This window comes from Nicotiana tabacum, chromosome 10 (genome assembly GCF_000715075.1).
Source record: "Nicotiana tabacum cultivar K326 chromosome 10, ASM71507v2, whole genome shotgun sequence".
NCBI classification, from domain to species: domain Eukaryota; kingdom Viridiplantae; phylum Streptophyta; class Magnoliopsida; order Solanales; family Solanaceae; genus Nicotiana; species Nicotiana tabacum.
The window spans coordinates 160263629-160281392 of NC_134089.1; positions in this window are offsets into that span (position 1 = coordinate 160263629).

Here is a 17764-nt window from a genome sequence, read left to right on the forward strand (position 1 = left end):
GCAGGAAGCCCAGAATATCGAATGTAACCGCACCAGCAGTTTAACAATCACACACAGTTCGGCAAATAACCAACAACAATTGGCCAAGACAGCTTGGCCAGCTTAAATTCTTATGCTGTTTTCAGACAGTCTTTGTTACAATGTTCTGAGATTTCTTTTTGTTTCTTTCTTTCAGCTTTTCTAAGAAAACCTTCTCTCCAGGCTCAAAAATCCCCCCCTTTCTATTGGAAGGTCTGCATCTTTTATAGCCTAACCTCAGCACTTTACAGTCTGTTGGACAACTCAGAATTCCCCCCTCCCTGCTGTTTTTCCCACTCAGCTATTTAAAATAAACAAAACTCCCACGAGATTCCCTGACAGCCCCTCTCTATTTTGTTGTTAAAGTGGCCTAATCTCTTATTTATTTAGTAAAGCATGGGCAGCAGGAATATAATCTGACAGCACATGCTGTCCAATTATTTAAATTCCTTAATCAGCTGACCAAGCACATGCTGCCCAAAATCTGAACCAAGTAAACATGCCATCCATTTAAGACCAAAGTCTGAACTGCCATTATAACGCACCCCTAAATGTTTTTTGATTCAAATTGAACAAAATCAATAGGCAACATACTTCAGTTCCTAATGGAATTCAAATACGATCACAGCAGAACACAAACAACATGAATCAAATTGTTACCTTTTAATGGCTGAAACTAATTGACGACATACATCGACTCGACTATATTAATTGTGATACATGACAAGCAATCACCCCAACAAAACAACACAAAACAAAGTGTAACAACGCTCTTGGCAATTTGCAACGATACAGGAAAACAAACGGACATTTTTAATTTGACGAATACCAACTGAATTGAAATAAACACACTACCACATGAACTTAACATAACAGAATAAACTAAACAAAAGGTCTTGTATAGATGGGGAGACAAACTGATAACATAAATCCCAGAACTAGACAAACAACTAAACATGCTAACAAATTAATCTGAATAACAAAATGGACGATAAAAGGGACAAATGAACAAACCTGAAAAACTTTAAACATAGCTGAACCCAGGCCCGGGCTTGATTTGCTCGTTTAAAGTCGAACAAATCCTAACCGAGGTGTTCTCGACCAAGAACACTTCGATTAGGGTTTACTAGACTACAAACTTGTCTAAATTCAAACAGACCCCACGAAATCTTTATGTTCTAGGATTTGACTTTTCCAGATTTGGTTTTTTGGGATTTGTGGGTGGATTCGGACCAAACCAAGCATGGTTTGGTCACGAGGGATGTTAGGGGAGTATTTAGTGTGAATCTGGGGTAGATCGGTGTAGATCGAGTTTTGTCTCGAATCTTCCAATGAAGATTCGAGAAGGTGGAGGAGGATTCGAGCCAAGCTGTTGATAGATTTGGATTCAGGGGGTTGAGGTGCATCAGGGGTGTTAAGGGGGTGGTCACCGGCGTCCATGCCACCGGGATTAGTGGTGAGGGGAAATGGGGCGGCTAGGGTTCCTAATGGGAGGTCTGGGTTCGTGTTTAGGGACGACGGAAGGGGGGGTGTTCGTATAGGGGGGCTCGGTAAAGGGTTAGGCTTATATATGTAACGGGTAATTAGATCCTGGCCGTTAGATGAATCGAGATTGATGGCCAGGATCTTTCACTTAATACGGAACGACATCGTTTGGCCTTGGTTGGGGGGTCGGTTCAAACTGGTTACTGGGTCGGGTTTGGAAATGGGTTACTGAAAAGGAATCCTGGGCCGTTGGATTGGCCTGGACGGGTGGCTCAGATTAAATGGCTCATACGGCGTCGTTTTGGGGTCGTGCCTGGGCAGGCCTGGTTTGGACTGGATCTCTGTTTTGATTTTGGGCCTAATTTTGGGGCCCAATCTGATTTTCCACAGCCCCATTTTCCTTTAATTAACAAGACTAAACTAAAACTCCTAAATTGCAAAAATTAAATACAATTACACCATATTGGTTATCACCTATAGTAGTTAACACATAATTTTAACATTAAATAAAAATCACTCAATGACAAAATACTTACGCATATATTTTTGAGTTTCTTACTTTTCTTTTTTGGAGTATTTCCGTGAAGCAAAAATCACATGCTTACATATGTGTCTTAATTTATGATTGTAATCTCACCCCCTTTGCTAACATGATACCCTACTCTGCTATGGTTATTTGACTCATCACAATGCTACCCTATTTCCTTGGTTATAACATTAGGTTGTGTACTTGGCATAATTCAACCATGTTTTAACCTGTCTTGCACCTGTGTGTAACAACTTTAGTCAATCCTGCAAACATGTTCTTCTCTCAACTTTTCTTTTAGTATGTAACTGCTTCTGTGCTAAGTGTTGAACATGTTTCTCAGTTTACATTAAGCTTTGTGATTTAATCAACTGTCTGCCTGGTTTGCTCAACACTTAGGCTAAAATATTTGAGGGAGTTACGAAGTATTATTTATGTTGCATGGGGTGATCCTTTAGGTTAAAAACTTAGGACCCCTCCCCCCTTTTTGTTTTAAATTTAATCATTTTTATTTGTCCTTCCACTTAGACTAATTCACATAATTCAAGTTCGGCCGGGACCTACCATTGTAGACCTCGAGGAGTGCCTAATACCTTCTCCTCAAGGTAATTTGAGCCCTTACCCGATCTTTAGTGACGTAACTAGATAATCCAGAATTAACGCACCTTAATCCGTTAGGTGGCGACTCTCTCTTTTAAGACCCTTCCTTAAAAGAGTTGTCAATTTCGAAACCCGATTTCGCGAGAAAAAGGAGCGTGACATTGGCCGAAGTGAATTTCTCTTCGAAATCTTTTGTCGTAACAAAACTTCTAGGGATGATGGTGCCAACTGTTGGAGGAGCAACATCCTCGCCTTTGTTCTTGTTCTTTGAAGAACTGGTATTCTTTGAAGAAGAAGCCATTATATGTTTTGGATAAAAGAAAAGTTTTGTTGAACAACAGGATACAAGTTGAATAAAGAGAGTTTTGGAGAATTTGGAGAATTATGGAGTATGAATGGAGAAGGTTGATGCGTGTAAGTAGAGATTTAGGCAGATATCTGCTTCTCTAATTTTGACCGTCTCGACCCTGATCTTTCATCTGCCCTTAGTTGTGCGACCGTATCCTCTTCTATCCGCAACTTTGTAATATACCTATTGTACACATTGTTCCAAGTTGTTGTTGGAAATTATCTCAAACTTTCCTTCAGCCTTCTTGTGACTTTGAAATTTTTCTCGTTTAAATTGCTCGCAAATGCCATAGATGTCCAATTATCAGGTACTCGAGGTAACATCATCCTCTCCAGCTATAATCTATCTACCAATTCTCTGAGCAATTTTGTACTCCCCTGCTTAACCTTAAAGATGTCTTCCATCCCCTTTTCAACTTTTTGAGCTCCTGAATGTGTTTTTATAAATAAATCTACAAGCTCAGCAAAAGAATCAATATAACTTTCAGGAAAAAGAGAATACCGTGTTAATGCTCCCTTTGCGAGTGTTTTACCAAACTTTTTGACCAGAACCAATTCGATGTCTTGCTTAGTTAAATTGTTGCCCTTCACGCCTATAGTGAATGCAGTCACGTGGTCTCGAGGGTCAATGGTTCCATCATATTTTGGAATATCAGGCATCTTAAACTTTTTAGGGATTAGTGAAGGTATTGCACGTGGCTTCCAGGATTGTTGTGAATATTTGTCAATATCTACCCCTTTGATCACGGGAGGTATGCCAGGTATTTGTTCTATGCGATCATTTTGCTCCTTCAATTGTTTCTGCAAAGTTAGTACTAAATTTTATAAATTAGCATTATTTGGTGTACCTAACCCTTTATCACGAGATTCGTTAGGAATATCTCCACTTCCAGAGTTGTCAAGCCTTGAGCGCGGGTTTTCTAAGGTTGTTGTATTGACCGGTGGAGGAGTTTGTGGTGTATTGGGAAATTCTCTGACAAAAGCTTGTAGTGCACTATTTACATGTTCCACAATCAATTTCTTTAGAGCATCTTGCTCTATGGTTTGTCCGTCCCCTTGTTGATCATCAGCACGTGATATAGACCTTTCGGGTGAACCTTCACGGGATTGTCAAGAGGACCCCATTGGTGAGTGGTATGGTGGATTTTCACCTTATCGGTTCAGTTGGTTATTCTCGTTAACAGTTGACATAGCTTGTGTCATAAAAGTGGAATTTGAAAAATTAAAAGATTATCAAATTCTCGGTAACAGAACTAATTTGTTTAACCAAAAATAGTTTTCTTGGTCAAAGTCAATATTTAGAAATAAATGGGTTACTGATAACCGAGATTAACTTCACTATCCAGACAATTTTAGAAAGAATAGATAGCAAAATAGAAATGATTGACAAAGAAAAATTAGAGAATAAACTAACAATCACTATTCGAAATTAAGGCTTAAAACTTGCAGAGTAAGCAAAGAAAATAGTATGTATTTCAGTAATAATCGTAACATGTCCTTACAAATCAGATTTCTGTCCTTATATAGGAGCTTACAATCATAACGGTTCCCACACTTAATTTGGGTTTACTAATGGTATTAATTATATTGATAGCCCGTTACCATACGTATCCATAACTGCACATTTATGGGTAAAGATTCCTTGTAGCTACTCCGATTTCCCTTTCTTATTTACTTCTGGTTTGTGTATCTTCCCTTCTTTATAGTCTTCATTCATTTCTTTTCCGTTTTTCTTCTGACAACTGTCAGGCCCAGTTCTTTTCTTTGCACTGTCCTGTGGGCGTTTCTCTTGTACCTTCCTTGCTCTCTTAATTCAATTAATCGAGAGTGCCACTTGTCGCTATATCAATGCTCAATGCATTGTGCCTCATCGGCTTACTTATATCCCACGTGTCATGTCTTTTTTTCCACCAGTACACTTTCCCTAGAGCCACCCATGCCTCTTACTTTTAATTAGAGGCATTGGGCTCGAGTTTTTGATATACGGTCGCCTTTAATAAGGAGCGTTTACCCCAAAGTAGAATTTTCGACATCAATCCGAATTAGTCGAGCCCTAAAACGGATAGTGTTCACTGAAGGAGAAAAGCAAAATAGTAAAATCTTGTCATCACAAATATATTTCAAAATTGACATTTTAAAAGCAAATCGAATCAAGTTAAATTCTGATGGGATCGGACAAGTTTATTTTGTTGCTTATAGTTATATGGGGCGCCTTTTTCCCCACAAATTTATAGTAAAACTGTTGATTCTTAGCTTGTCAACTAGTATTAGAATTTATACGGATAGAAACTAGGAGTCCACCGAACAATACAGAGAATCAAGTTCTCTATCAGTTCCCACAGTACGCAACAGACTATAAAACCAAACAGTATAGGGAACCAAGTTCTCTATCTGTCCCCATAGTAAATATGTAGTAAATAAAGAGCACACATATTTACGTGGAAAATTTCTTGCTCAAGGAATTAAAATCTACGACCTGCCCTAGTAGAATTTCAACTCCACTAAACCGAACAAACTTCAGATTACAACCTATTGCAATCTAAGATTAAAATCTTAATCCCTTACCCCTTATAATAACTCTATTATAAGACCTTTGCAATAACTCTATTACAAAGCAACAAACCTTGACTAACTCTAGTCGAGAAACTAAATCAAACAATGGTTGAAATTTATCCTACAAAGACACTTCTTGAAAGTAGTGTAGGATTACAAATGAAGAACAAAATGACAAAGACTTAACAAACCTAAGGACTTAAGATATCTTCAATAGCTGGATCTGGTCTTTGAGGTTGCAACAGCTTTGTTCATGAGAGAGATGGTGGCTAACACTTGAGAGAGTATGATTTTTGGATTTGCAAGTATTAAGTGAAACCTCTTGATCATATTGATAATATATGTGTGAGGTCATGAAAGATGATGTAAGAGAATGTCCTTTAGTTTGGCCTTAGAAAGCTACAATTGTGTTGTTGTACTACTGTCAGATGGTATATTGTAACAAGTTTTACAGCTATTGAGTTGGATACACGATGACAAGGGGAACTGATCCCTATATGTTCCCTCTATTGTTCCCTTATCTGATTCATTGAGAATTGAACCAGATATCTGACTAGTTACTCTGAATGTAAAGGAACTAATTCTATCAAGTTCCTTATCTGGTTATCTCATGAAGTTTGTCAAATTATCAAAATAAAAGACGCATAATGTCACGACCCTGGTTCGCCCTCTATGAACCATCGTGACGGAACCTAGTCCTCTATGACTAGGTAAGCCTAAATTGTGGAAGATAACCAAAATTCGGAATAAAACAAATTAAAATAGAATGAAGAGTGATAAAAACAATAGTTAAAATGCCGCTCGGCATATACAACACAACATTCTCAGAATCAAGTACACTATCCCAAAACCCGGAAACTCACGGAACCACAAGCCTTTGGATATCTACAATGTCTAACTCCAAATATCTATCAAGGGAAAGAAATACAGAAGGGAAATGTTTAAAAGCTAGAATAGAAAGGGACTCCTCGATCTGCGGACGCGGCAGATATACCTCGAAGTCACTGTAGCAGTCGCCTCGCCTCAAGAGTGATAGGATTGAGTCACAGTACCTAGATCTGCACATGAAAACATGCACAAAAGGGGCATGAGTACACCACAGCGGTACTCAGTAAGTGTCAAGCCTAACCTCGGTCAGGTAGTGACGAGGAACGTCAGGGCCCTACTGAGGTTAAATAAAATGTAAAGTTTGACAGTGTAGAACAGAACAGTATAAATAAATACAATAGTAAAAGTAACACATGATATACAAAGGGCAACAACAACTATTACAGAGACAAGGCAAAACACGGAAAGAAATGCAACTTAGCACCGAGATAACAACCGGGGATCTCCCAGGACACTGTCCTGTAGTCCCATATGTAAATATCCAATGGATCTCCCGTAATCTCGTCCCGTAGTCCAACTCATAGTGCGCGGGGATCTATCGGAATCCGGTTCCGTAGTCCCAAATGTAAATACCCAGTACTGGGGAAATCTACCAGGTGTATTCCCGTAGTTCCATATAACTGTGCAGGGGGATCTACCGGAAGCCCACATCCGTAGTCCCAAAATAATTACACAGCAGCAACGGGAAATTATACAGAATTGGCAAAATTTCATATTACGGCAACAAGTGATTCTAGCCTAGCATGCTGCACAGAATTCAGGTAAGGCAAGTTGAGCAAATAAAGCAATTAAGTCACTTAGATATGCTTTCCTAAGCTAACAACAAGCTTAATAATGCAAGTAATAAAAATAGGAAAGGAAACATACTAGTGATTACTTAATGAAAACCGGATTTCCAATAATTAGCACAAGTACGCACTCGTCACCTCACGTACAAGGCATTTCAATTACCAAATATACCAATCCTAAGGGGAAGGTCCCCCACACAAGGTTAGACAAGCCACTTACCTCGAACCGGCTCAAAATCAACCCGAAACCATGCTCTTGCCACGAGTACTCGACTCCAAATGGCCAAATCTATTCAATTCAATTGCATAATGTAAATAATACTTCAAGTAACTGATTCTACAAAGAAATTCTAAGCTAATACGCGAAATTAGGTAAAATGACCAAAACGCCCCTCGGGCCCACATCTCAGAATCGGGTAAAATTTATATTTTCAGAATTCTCATGCTCTCACTAGTTCATGCATACCAAAATTATCCAAATCCAAAGTCAAATTCCTAATCAAAAGTTGAATTTTAGGTCTAAGAACTTTCTTCCAACTTTTCCCCAATTTTCATCTCCAATCCGAAATTAAAGGATGAATTCATGCTTAGATTAATGTGTTACAAGTAAAAAGGAGTTAAGAATTATTACCCAATCGATATCTCTGAAAATCCCTCAAAATCTTGCTCAAATCCGAGCTCTTAAGCTTAAGTTTTGATAAAAATGGCTAAACCCTCGTCTTTGAACTTAAATATTCTGCCCAGGCGCGTTCGCGAAGGATACGATCGTGAACACGATGCACTAAAGTTCCACTGGCCAGTCTCCCTCTTCGCGAATGTGATGCCTGAGCCGCGAATGCGATGATCATTTCTCTTCTCCTACGCGAACGCAAGACTGCCTTCGCGAATGCTAGGCACAAAGTCCCACAGCCTCGCGAACGCGAAGCGTTAATTCCTCACCAGCCCCAGCTCCTCTTCGCGAATGCGAGACCCCACTCGCAAACGCGAAGAAGGAAACCAGAACTGACTGCTGCAACATTTTTCTGCAATTCTCTAAAATCCAAAAATGACCCGTTGAGCATCCGAAACACACCCGAGGCCCCTCAGACCTCAACCAAACATGACAACCAATCCTAAAACATCATTCAAACTTGCTCCAACCTTCGGAACGGTCAAAACAACATCAAAACACCTATTTTTCATTGGATTCAAGCCTAAAAATTCCAAAAAACTCTAAAAATACGCTTTCGATCAAAAAGTCTATCAAACCTCGTCCGAATGACCCGAAATTTTGCACATGCGTCACATTAAACACTACGAAGCTGCTCCAACTTTCGGAATTCCATTCTAACCCTCGTATCAAAATCTCACTATCGAACCGGAAACTTCAAAAATTCAACCTACGGCATTTCAAGCCTAAATTAGCTACGGACCTCCAAAACACAATTCGAGCATGCCCCTAAGCCCAAAATCATCCAATGGAGCTAACAGAACCATCGGATTTTCATTCCGAGGTCGTCTTCACACTGTTCCGATTACGGTCAACTTTCCAACACTTAAGCTCCCATTTAGGGACTAAGTGCCCCAAAACTCTTCGAAACTCAAAACCGAATATCCCGAAAAACCAAAATAGCAGAAATAAACTTGGGGAAAGCAGTTAATGGGGGATCGGGGCATAAATTCTTAAGACGACCGGCCGGGTCGTCACACATAACTTATCAATTTCCCTTTTTTTGATGAAGACAAACTTAGAATTGATATTCCCCCTAAGAACCAGATCTCCACATTGTTCCTGTAGACATGTGATTTTTGACCCTTCCCAAGAATTTTCACATTTTTAGCGTAAATATTTAATTTAGGTCTAATATAGTTATTTTAGCTAATTTTGACTATTTTACCTTATTTCGTCACAAAAAGAAAAATTACAAAAAAAATATATATATACTTTAGTTTATGCGTTTCTCATAAATTTGAAAAATACAAAAATAGTACCTTATTTTTGTACTTTATATAATTTCGAAAATTACAAAAAAATAGTTACTAATGTCTTGCAGCCATTTTAATCTTTTGAAAATACAAAATTAGTACTTTGTATTTTTTTTATCTTATCTTCATATAATTTCGAAAATTACAAAAAAAATGGTTTCGTTAACGTTTTATAGTCATTTTAATCTTTAGAAAAAACAAAAAAAAAACAATACTTTATATTTTATCTTTATATAAAAACGAAAATCACAAAAATAGTTTTATTAATGTTTTGTCGCTATTTTAATCTTGAAAAAATATTAAAAAATAGTTTTGTTTTAAATGTCAGTCTTATTTTGGTAGTTATTTTACTTACATAGGATTAATTGAACAACGTCGTGTTCTTATTCTCGGGTCCGGACAAAAGAATAATATTTGGGTTCAAACTACCCATTTTTAGGCCTAATTTTCGGACCTAACCCATAACAATCCAAACCCACCACACCTTACACCAACTCCAAGATAATGGGGAACATCTTTTGAAAAAGGAGGAGGAATACATGGACATCTTTTGAAAAGTGGAAAAAAGGAACGGAGGAGGGGAGTTTGAAAAAAGGAAAAAGGTTGGATTGAAAAATGAAAAGGAAAATTGGAAAGGGGCGGGTGGATTTAAAAAGGAAAAAGTTGGAAAGGAAAAAGGGGATCTGGAAAAAGAAAAGAAGGGAAAAGAGATTGAAAAAAAAGAAAAAATTAGAAGAAGGGGGTCACCTTCTTCTTCATAAGGAAAAACGAAAAAAAACGGAAAGGAGAGAAAAAAGGTTTTGGACTTCATCTTCTTCTTCCTAAAAAAACTGAAAAGAAAAAAAACTCCCACTCTCTCACATTAAAACGACCCCTTCTGCTTCATCTTCTCGAATCAATCTGCTGCGTCGAAAAAAAAACCCAGCAACAGCCAACATCTCGGGTCGTTGACAGTCTTGGTCCGAGCTTCCTATTTCCGTCGAGGTTTCCATTTCGGTCCAGTGATAACTGTCGTTTTTATGTGTGAAGATTCAATGTAAGACCCACTTTCTTTATTTTGGATTTGTTCTGCTTACATGTTTCTGTCTATGTATTTTGCTTCTTCGGTAACTTGTGTGAAGATTAATGTTTTCCTTGATTATTTGTTTTGATTTAGACACTAATCCATTAAAAGTGTGAATCCAGCGAAAGAGAAAAACAATCCAACAAATATGGAAATAGGTATCATAATGTAGTAACTGTGTTTGGTTATATGTTGAAATTGATTTCGACTGATTTTCATATCCTTTTATTAAGTTTATTTCAAATGGATCTCTATCCTATTTAATCACAGAAGAAACGAAAATAAGAAAAGTTTTACTGTTCGGTCAAGGTTGTTGCGCCAGTTATATGCCCATGTGATTATTTTACTTGTTGTTCTCTTTTTAAAAGTGAATAAAGCCATGATAACCCTGTGGCCCATGTGATTATTTTGCTTGTTGTCTTTTTTTTAAAAGTGAATAAAGTTATGATATCTTTGTGGATTCCTTTACGTTAATGTTGTCTTCATAGTTTATATTTTTTAGTTTTTTCTTGTTTTCCTTATAGTTAGCCTATGGATATGAATATGGTTAAGTTTGTTTTGATTATGAACATTCGTGCTTTAAGTTAAATGTGATCTTTTGAAATAAATCGAGGCGTGCCATTTAGCAAATTTCATGGCCCTCGCAAAGTGCAAACGCGCAGTTGCTTTAGACGCATATTTAATAAAATTACTTTCCTAAATTCGGGTGCGCATTTATGTGATCCAAATCAAATCTCAACGACGTTAAAATATGTTAAAAACTACGGGCACATTGATTGTGACGTGGTCCGAGATGCATGTCCACGACGTTGCAATTCTTTAAAAATAAGAGCGGGATGAGCCTCGCCGAAGAAAAATACAAAATTGCGGGGCCCTCAGTACATATTTGCTTTAAAAAATTGCTTAGACTTCGGAATGGACCGTTTAGCAAAACTTCACGGCCCTACCCAGAATAACAATACGCTAGTTGCTTTAGACGCACCTTTAATAATTTATTTTCCTTAAACTCGGGTGCACATTTATGTGACCCAAATCCAAATCTCAACCGAGTCGAGATATGTCAACAACCACGGGTGCATTGATGTAACGTGGTTCAAGATATGTTTTCACGATGTTGCAATTCTTGATAAAAATAATAATAATGACAAAAGCGGTTAAAAGTTAAAATTCGCACATAGGTTCTATATGTATAAAATCAGATAATCAAGCCGAATATGACAGTTGAGCGACCGTGCTAGAACCACGGAACTCGGGAATGCCTAACACCTTCTCCCGGGTTAACAGAATTCCTTATCCGGATTTCTGGTACGCAGACTGTAATATGGAGTCATTCTTTTCCTCAATTCGGGATTAAAATTGGTGACTTGGGACACCCTAAATCTCCCAAGTGGCGACTCTGAAATAAATAAACAAATCCCGTTTCGATTATCCTTTAATTGGAAAAAACTCCCCTGCGCCCCCGCGGGGGCGGAAAAAGGAGGTGTGACAGCTCTGGCGACTCTGCTGGGGATAAAAACCCAGAACCACTGGTTCAGGGTTCAAGAATTCGAGCTTAGAATAATTGTTATATTTGGCTTTATTATCTGATATATATTGCATGTTCTGACATAACATACTAAATGTTGTCTTTTACCGCTTTGATATTATCTGAACTGTATATAAACTGTGTCGAAACCCTTCTCTTCTTACCTCCGGGGAGAAGCTCACTGGTCGAGGCTCCCTATTCTGTTAGTGTCAATACCTGAAATAAGAAAGAGGACGAATAAGTTACGAAGCCGGATGGCCTTATGGTTCCCGGTAAGTTGCCCCCTCCTCGACTCGAGTTGTCCGCTCGGGTATACAGTCTAGAACATATACCCAGGTTATAAACCTAGAATAACGTGACTTCATGTCGGATCCCTAGTAGGAACGCTTATTTGCATCACATTGCATTTGACTTAGGGGACTCAACACAGGGGTTGGGTCCGTCTAGGACTAGCAACCGGAAATGAAACGACCATGCTGATGCATCCTACTTGCTCTGTACATATATTTGTTTCGAACTTGCATGTTGACCGGTTTCTCAATCTCGGGAACGTTGGAAAATTGAAGGAAAAAAAAGAAAAAAAAAAGAAAAAAAGAAATCAGTTAGGGAGTGAAAAAAAAGAAAGAAAATTTATCAGTTAGAGAGTTAATTGATTATTTTAGGGAAAAAATCAATGACCAATTACTGGTGAAACTCTGCCGAAATTTTGAGAAAGAAAATATTTTATTTTAATAAAAAAAGGGTCTTTTATTTTAGTTTGGAAAAATAGATTGTTCTATTGTTTGTTGAAAATGAAAAATCGTTATTTTGTCTTGTTTTCAAGAATAGAAAAGGAAAATAGTTTGTCTTGCCATGAAAAATAAAAATGGAAAAGAGTCATGTTTTAAAATAGTTCGGTTAATTTGCCCGAACTACGCGGGTTTGATTCTCACCGGATGTGAGATACGTAGGCAACCCTCAACGGGTCCAACCCCACCTTTTGCTAAAATAGCCAAAAACAAATGTCAAAATTTCAATTCTGTCATAAAGAGGTCGGGTGATGCTGTTGTGTCATAAATAGCCGAATGTTCCCAAAAGGGACGCCGGAAGGCTGACTTTGCATAAACAGCCACCTTCGGATCATTTTTTAAGATTTGGTCCAGTTGACCCACACAGCCTTAAAAATCTTCGTCCCCGAGACGCTGAAGGGCCGTGTTTGCAACACTAGATTTTATTGTAATTTGAAAAAAGAGTCAACGGTCAGGTGAATACCGTTTGGGTTTTTAATCAAAATAAGCCGAACCAGCTTCGGCAGTGTCTTAAATCGTTCTTGCCGAAATAGCCTTAGAGTATCTTTCAATTGTCGAAAGGCTATTTTTGTAAAAGAATGGACGAGTTTATAAAGTGTCATGAAATAATCCTCCCGGCCTCAAACTCATGTGAAATTTGGAAGGGGCCACATTGGGAAAAATAACCAATTGGTTGCATTTGTCCAACGGGAAAAGGAACTGGCCGTTTGTTTTTGAGTTTGTAAATATTTTGACTGGAATATGTGGGTTGTTTGATTTTTGAATTTGTTGGATCTTTCAAACCCTTAAAACCCAATTTGTTTTATTATGAAAACTGATAAAGAAAATGTTCCATTGCTTTTACCTTTCATTTGTCACGAACTACGCGATGTCTGATTCATGCGGGGTCATGATACGTAGGCAATCTCCATAAGATTCGACCACAACAAAAAAATGAAAAAAAAAAGAAAAAAAAAGAAAAAAGAAATAAAAAAAAATCAAGAAAAAAAGAAAAATGAAAAAAAAGATGTTGTTAATAATGAGGACCGACTGAGTCCATTTTAACCTGTTTTGTTTTGAATCACAAAGAAAATTAAGGTGGTTGGTTTGTGGTAAGCCGGACAATGACACACAGAATATCGCGCAGAATCCTTTACATGCACATCATGATACACACTTTGCGGGGATCAGGCCTGATGACAGAAGCACTCGAATCCTATTGGGGAATTGTTGACTAAGGTTGATGATATCGAAGTTGGCAATGGTCTGGACAATACTGATGCGAAGCTCAGTGGCTAAGATGTCAATTTTGATAAAGTGGGAGGACGCTCCGTTCCTTGGTTAGCAAGAGAGAAGCTTGTGGTGGCTTATTTTGTTGTCATTTCTGTTGTTCGGATTATTAGGGTTGTAATTCGGATATTGTCTCGTGTCAAACTGTCTTATCTTTTCGTTTTGTCATAGCGGTTTGTTTAAGTTTGTCCAGGTTGTTTTAGGATTTTATTCTGGTTTGTTTTTGTTATTGAAACCATTTCACCGGTAGTCTAATGCAAAATCCGGTCTTTTATTATTTCCAGTCATCTTTTGTTTAGTCCTTTTATCATTTTGGTCAGCGCCGATTCTAGTGACATGACATGCGCACACAGTTTGGGCCTAGTCTTTAAAGTTAATCATAAAACCCCGGAAAGGCAATCAGAACATTTAAAGGAAATAAGAACGGTTTGAGATTATTTGAAGCCCGAGTCATATGGAACTGGGGCAAGTAAAACATAAAGAAAATCGTTAAATGCAAGATTCGCCAAATTGGCATGAGGATCGTTCATAAGAGTGAGAGTGTCGCCCAACGGTGCTTTAGAAATGACAAATGAAAAAGCAAGTGTTTAACATAATTGTCAAGTCCAGCACCATCGGAAGAGACTATAAATCTATGATCAATTGTGTTGTTTGCATTTGGCATGTTTTGAAGACTGGAACGACGAAGGCATTTTGTTCTGCTATCTAAACACTTTATCCTTCGTTACCCCCCTTTGAGCCTTATTTATTTTCTTTCATACCCCTCGTTCGGAATCAATAGCAACGACTAGGAAATACGAGCCTGGAAGGTAAAGAAAAAAAAATAAAAAAAAACGAAAAAAGAAGAAGAGAAAAATGATAACAATAAAAAAAAAGAAAGTCAAATGAAAACAGAGGAATTGGGAACTACGTTTGACCTGATTCCTCAAAGAGGATACGTAGGCGCTTCACGGCTCGGTCATAGGGTGCATAGTGTGCATAGTGTGCACGGTGTGCATGGTGTAATAAAAATTAAAAAAATAATAATAATAAATAAATAATCCCCAAGCAAGAAACTGGGGCAAGGGTTGCGCTTGTTGTAAACAAATATGGTTCTGAAGGTTGTAATTTTGAACCCCGAATTGATTTGTTTTTTGAGCCTTTAATACCCTTTCTTTCTAGCCCTATCCAAAACGCACATTACGGTCCAAAGAAAGACCTTCTGATCGGTCTTCAAAAGATGCCAAGTCAGACAAATGAGAGTCTTACCGGTGAACATAACACTCTGTTCCACAATAGAAAGGACTCTAATCTCCAGCAGAGAGAGTCATACCGGCAACACTCCAAATCCCCAGCTGGAAAGTGATACAAATGAGAGAGTCTTATCGGTGAAAATCTTCACGGACACCATAAGGCGATGAAAGCTGAGAGAAAAACCAAAATGAGAGAGACTTGATAGTGAAAACCCTTCGGGCACTACAAGTCGAATAAGATTGAGAATCAGATGGGGAATTGCCAATTGAAGGTCTTGAAAAACGATTGACGACGGAAGATAGGCCACAAATGCATGCCATGACCATTAGAGTCGGTGTCTGCGTTTGATTGGTTTTTATTTATAGTTTCTTTTTTTACAGAGTCATCTTTTTCATTTGTCTTTTATTCTGTTCCCTTTTTATCTTTTTCCTTTCATAGAAAAACTCCCCAATAGAGTCTGTCTGGTCAAAACAAGTGTGAATTGACTTCAAAATATGCCATCAACTTTCCAATTATGCAAGATAAGATCTGACTAGTACATCCAAGTGGTATAGTCAGCGAGGAACAAACGCGAGGCCAGTGTCAAAAAAGATATCCCCAGCAAAAGGGAATTGACAAAAGGATTGACAAGTGTCAAGAGGGATACCCTTGCCGAAATCAAAGGTTATAAACCTCAAGGCCAAGGCCCGTTGAACAAAGCAAGGAGAGCAGTGAGCATGATTTGGGGAAATTCATACTAGACTAAAAGGTCGGGGAAATGCCAGTTTCCGAGCTATGCCACAAAAGAAGAGGGATATACCCAGCAGAAAGGGATTCTCCCCAGCAAATAATATCATCCCCAACAAGTTGTGGAGCGCAGAGCAAGGAAGGAGAAAAGGAAAAGCTATCTCAGTAGGAGTATCACAACCAACCACCACGTTTTAAACTAACAAATTTTGTTTGATTTGAAACAGGTAAAGGAAATAGCATTGATGACAGAAATGCATGCCATAAGGGAGACTGTCAAACTGGGGCAGAAAATTTTCCTTTCATTTGGAAAATTTTCTGGAAGTCAGGTACCCATTCGAGGAAGAATAAAGATAGCACCAGTCTCAAGGGAAGTGGTGTTTGAACCAGTGTTGCCCCAACATAATAAGTTTAAATGGAGGAAGTATTCCCCAGCAGACAGAATAAAGGGATGACACTTGTGCTCAGAAAAGCAAAAAGCCATTATCATCCCCAGCAGCTTCCAGAAGAATGAAGCATTGACTTGAAGGGATAAAATTCCCCATCAGCGTTATCCTCAACAACGTTATCCCGAGAAGATAACACTTTTATCCCCAGCAGTGTTGAAAAAAAAATTGAATTTGAAGGAGGGGAAGAAAGGAGACTTCCCTAGTAGTATTATCCTCAGCAATCAGGCGTCCACCTGGAGAACAAGGAAGAGCAGTTGGAGTATTAGCAATCAGGCGTCCACCTGGAAAACAAGGAAGAGCAGTTGGAGTATTAGCAATCAGGCGTCCACCTGGAGAACAAGGAAGAGCAGTTGAAGTATCGGCAATCAGGAGCCCACCTGGAGAATAAGGGAATACAATGGAAGTATCAGCAATCAGGAGCCCACCTGGAGAATAAGGGAATACAATTCAAATCTTAAGTAATCAGGAGCCCCCCTGAAAAACAGAATGGCGTTTTATTTTTGACATTATTGGTTGAAGTCAGGAGCCCCCCTGAAGAACAGAATAGGTGATTTGTTGGTTGAAGTTGGGAGCCCGCCCATATAACAGAGGAATACATTCCGTCTTTTCATTTCAAAAAAAAAAAGAGAAAAAAAAAACGAAAAAAAGAAAAAGGGGGAAGTAGTTTGCAGAGGAATGAAACATCCTACTCAAAAGGAAGTAATTTTGGAAGGAGTAAGATAACATATTTACTTAGCAGAGTTATCCCCAGCGGATCATCGAGATGTAGAAGTATCCTCGACAGAGTTTCGGGCAACCCAGAGTGGGTAAGGAAGAAAAGGAAAAGTCATCCCCATCAAAATAATCCCCAGCAGTTTCGAGGGAAGACAACACAGGTAAGTAAATAATTCAGGAAGAAGGAAATGGTTCACCCATAGGAGATGCATTTCCTCCTAAGTTTAGTTTCACCCATAAGAGATGCATTTCCTCTTAAGTTTACTTTTACCCATAGGAGACGCATTTCTTCCTAAGTTTAGTTTTACCCATAGGAGATGCATTTCCTCCTAAGTTTGTTTTAGTTTCACCTATAGGAGATGCATTTCCTTCTAAGTTTGTTTTTACCCATAGGAGAGGCATTTCCTCCTAAGTTTATTTTTACCCATAGGAGAGGCATTTCCTCCTAAGTTTTGTTTTTACCCATAGGAGAGACATTTCCTCCTAAGTTTAGTTTCACCCATAGGAGATGCATTTCCTCCTAAGTTTACTTTTACCCATAGGAGACGCATTTTCTCCTAAGTTTAGTTTTACCCATACGAGATGCATTTCCTCCTAAGTTTATTTTAGTTTCACCCATAGGAGATGCATTTCCTCCTAAGTTTGTTTTTACCCATAGGAGAGGCATTTCCTCCTAAGTTTATTTTTTTACCCATAGGAGATGCATTTCCTCCTAAGTTTAATTTTACCCCTAGGAGAGGCATTTCCTCCTAAGTTTATTTTTTGTTTTACCCATAGGAGATGCATTTCCTCCTAAATTTAGTTTTACCCCTAGGAGACGCACTTC